Source organism: Sipha flava, unplaced genomic scaffold (genome assembly GCF_003268045.1).
Source record: "Sipha flava isolate LNK unplaced genomic scaffold, YSA_version1 0_pilon_pilon, whole genome shotgun sequence".
In the NCBI taxonomy this organism is placed as follows: Eukaryota; Metazoa; Arthropoda; class Insecta; order Hemiptera; family Aphididae; genus Sipha; species Sipha flava.
Window position 1 is genome coordinate 7,049,542 of NW_020271713.1, and position 4,044 is coordinate 7,053,585.

The 4,044-nt window shown below is 41.6% G+C and overlaps 1 protein-coding gene across 2 annotated transcripts in view; it reads left to right on the top strand.

The window, feature by feature from the left end:
* Positions 1-1,117: 1,117 nt before the first annotated feature.
* The window catches only part of LOC112681641 (transmembrane channel-like protein 7), a 9,004-nt gene continuing 6,077 nt past the window's right edge, over positions 1,118-4,044 (top strand). Inside the window, exon 1 of one of the 2 annotated variants that reach the window (XM_025552010.1) lies at positions 1,118-1,841. The gene's annotated coding sequence lies outside the window, so the exon portion shown is untranslated. The remainder of the gene's footprint in view (positions 1,842-4,044) is intronic. The other variant, XM_025551940.1, reaches the window with a different exon arrangement.

Consider the following 4,044-nt stretch of genomic DNA (forward strand, 5'->3'; position numbering starts at 1 on the left):
GGAATTTACATTCGTCCTTTTATTATAATGATGAGGATAGGGTGGGCTTTATTATACAATTTTAACTTTAGGATTGCTTGGGTTCCATGAATTAAAACAGTGGAAGGCTCTAATAAGCCTGGTTTTTCATACTAAAATATGGACCGGAATGGGCTTAAAAAAATCGGCCCATGCAGAGCTCTAATGTATACATATTATATACCTACGCATAATATTATTATGTGCATATAGATATGCACAAACAGGACAAGATTTAATGGGTTGGGGCGGGGCACAGTAAATATTTATACTCCGGTTGAAGATACTGTACTCTCGTACATTATATTTATATAAACATATATATATTGCGGTTGGTAATCACTTGGTGTAATCGAAAACCACAAGTGGAGTCAAGGAGGTGTATTCAACGAGGATAAACGATGAATCGTATGAAAAATGAGTCGAAAGAGTTCAATTTTTTCGTACAGTCACTTCGACTTCGCGATATTCGTATCCTTTACAATCCACTGTGGTTTCCGTTAGACTTTCCTGTACACACGCACACACACACACACATCGACGTCCTAGTTCAACTACACAGTTTTACTCGGAAGTAAAAATTTAATAATAACACGAGAGCATATTTTTATTTTGTGCACGAGACGTTATCACCGGATTTGAAAATGTCTTCTGACGACGTGTCACAATGAAGTGCGGTCGAAGTGTTCTTTATCTTAGAATCGTTATCTTTTTTTCGTACCCATTAACTCGCGTTCGTAATTCCTTGCCGACCTCTGAAACGGGGTGTCGAGCTACATTATGCATGCCTACTTATACATATATGTAAAACGTATTACGGAGTGAACGTGAAAGCTGTGAGCGCGGGGCGCGCGGACGATGACGTGGCCGAAGACGAAAGGAGGGACGACGGGACTCAACACAGGGGCAAAGTGTTTACGCACGTGCGGGGGGAAAAGGGACGATCGGCGGCCACCGAACAATGACCAAGAGGCAGCGGAGGGTGGTTATCGATCGGCGGCAGCGGCGGCTTTCGCGCGACCGAGTGGCGTATCCCACGTACGCGGCGCGAGTTCACCCCGCCGCCCGGCCTCCCCCGCGTACGTAACACGCGCGCGTCCCAGTCGCGTCCGTACGCCGTTTCCCCGGGATCTACGCTAGTCGCGCCGTACAACCGCCGTCGTGTGCTCGGCCGCCGCCGCCGCCGCCGCCGCCACTGTTACCGTTGTGCAGTTGCACGCGCGCGCACCGCACCAGCCGCTGCACACCAACACCGTAAGGGCACCACACCTTGCAGTCGTCGCTGCTAAACCGCGCCCCGACACGACAATAATGATAACACCATAACGACGACGACGACGACGACGGATCGCCCCCGATAATCTCGTGTTACCGTTGTACGGCCGGGTACGGTACGTACGATTTTGTATTACGTTTGCGTAGCGTCGCAACGTACGCCGAAACACGTAACACCGGCCGCGGTCGCGTCGCGTTATCCGCGTTGTACGACACGTGCGCGCTGCGGACGACGCGCGTAATATTTCCATAACCAACGGTACCGTGCCGAGATTATCATACCGTTGCCGTCGTCGGCACCGCAACGCCATGGCGGCGGCACTGCGCGGCGACGACCACCGTCGCCGCCGCCGCCGAAGTCCCGACCTCCTCGGCGCTCGGCCGTCCCGTTCGTCGCCCCGCCGCACGACGGACAGACGCTGCAGTCGTTACGCCGCCGCCGTCGCGCCGCCGCCTCCGCTGATGCCGCCTCCGCCGCACTGTCCGACGCGCCCAGCTGCCGTGTTCTTCCGACAGCCGTCTCTGTTCGCCGCCCGGCCACAAGTAACGTATGCACTATACGCCACCACCGATGCGCGCCGGTAAAACCTTAGGTCTTTCCAGCCATGCGAACGTCCAAAGCGTTGATGACACGGCGGGCCCCGATCGGTGCACCGTAGTCGATGAGCCCCTCCCCGTCCGGTACGACGTGGCCCTGCCGTTTTCTTCCGTTTCCATTCCCGCTGATGGTCGGACGTTTTTCTAAGTAACTTGCACACACCTACGAGGGATTGTTTTTTTCTTTTTTGCGATTCGACTTTAATCTGTTTCGACGGAAAGCGTTAAAGTGGTACTATTTCGAATGCATACAACCTATATTTTTAAGTCTTTTGCTTCGATCGGAACGTTAGAAATCACCTGCCAATAGATTTGTCTGAACAATACTGTATGTTTCTACGTTATTAACTGCTTATAGTATTCACATGTATATTTGTATGTACTGCAACTATAACAGCCGGTGGACAGATTTATATTTATAACGGTTGGAGCATTGAACTACATCAGCGGTCGCTAACCTTTTAGACCTCGCAAACCATTAATTTCATAACTCTAAATTCCACCGACCATTTAAATATTTTCTAGCTTATGCTGTAGGTTTCAGGTGTTCATACGTTTTCCTGTGAACCATCAATATTTTCTCGAAAACCACCGGTTGGTGACCGTTGGACTATATTATTTTTGTTTAATTAATTGTTTAATTATTATTCTTATTAATATGTTCATTATATTCAACACATAATATGTATTTCTGTAATGAAGCGATCATTTTAGTAATCAAATATTTAACTTCCCTGAGAGAGAAGTATGGTATTTTCCATCTGAGCCAATATTATAGACAAGAAATAGTATAGCATCATGTACTTCTTTAATATTTGTAACTCAATTTTCAAAATTGTTTAGTGATTAATCAGAGTAATTTATAAATACGTAATATTTTATTGAATTTAAAATTAGTATAAAAGTTACTGTAATTAGGTCACCTGTTGGATATTATCAATAACATTGTATACTAGAGATATGGTTAGAAATAATTATTGTTATTCATTTAAGTAATCATTTAAGGAGAATACAAAATTTTTTTTTTTATCAATTATACGTATACTCTATATTAAGACAAAGAAACTATTCATTTTAGAGCTGAGTTTTTACTTACACATTTTTCTAGACTCACTAATTTCGAAAAGTTTTAAAGGTTAAATTATAAACTTTTTTCTTATAGGTCATTTTCAAAATTCTCTTCGGTTTTTGAAGTATTTCTGAACGAAATTATTCAAATGTACCTATATATAAATAATAACAGTACTGTTTTAAATTTTTTTAGAAAATATTGTTTTATGATAATTTTGAACCATGATGATAAAAAAAAAAAAAGATAAAATACTTATTACGGTTTTTGTTAAATGGCTATTTGAATTTTAAATATAATTTATATTGTATACATTTATTTGTATATTATTTGTATATATATACAGTGGCGTAGCCAGGATTTTTAAATGGGGGGGGGGGGCTAACCACTTTTTTGGATAAGTAAGGTAAGAGAGGATATGAAAATTCACCCTTAACCCCCCCCCCACCATCTACCACCAAGTTTCTAAACGTAATTCAAGCATTTTAGTATAGTTTTAAAAATATTTATTAATATATAATTTATAATAATAATAATAATTTTGGTTTCAGTGTTCAGTCACTTGCTCCACTCTGACAGCTGCATCCTCTTAGGCGAATTTCTGGCAAATACAGTTATTATTTCACTTTCATTGAATTGCTCTTTTTTATTTATATTAGCTATAGCTAACCCATTCAATCTGTTTTTCGACATGGTGCTTCTTAAAAACAATTTTTAGCGATTAAGTGTTGAAAACGTTCTTTCCGGAGTGAAAGAGGTAACTGGTAACGTGGTGAATAATTGTAAAAGTATTTTAATGTTAGATCGAAGATTGGTGTGATGAGAGAGTGAATCAAGAGCAGAATTCGGTTTTGGAATAGTATTTTGACTTCATTGTTGCCTCCATATGAACAGGTCAGCTCTGATTGTAGATGAGGTATCATCATGGAGATCTTGGACATATATTTTAGCGCTTTTATAATATTTTTATCGTCATACATATTTAAATTGGCCAGAATAAGTCTTTCAAGTGGCATAACATCAATAATCCTTTGATTAAAACGAACATCCATTGATTCTATTAAATAGTCAAGATACATTATACA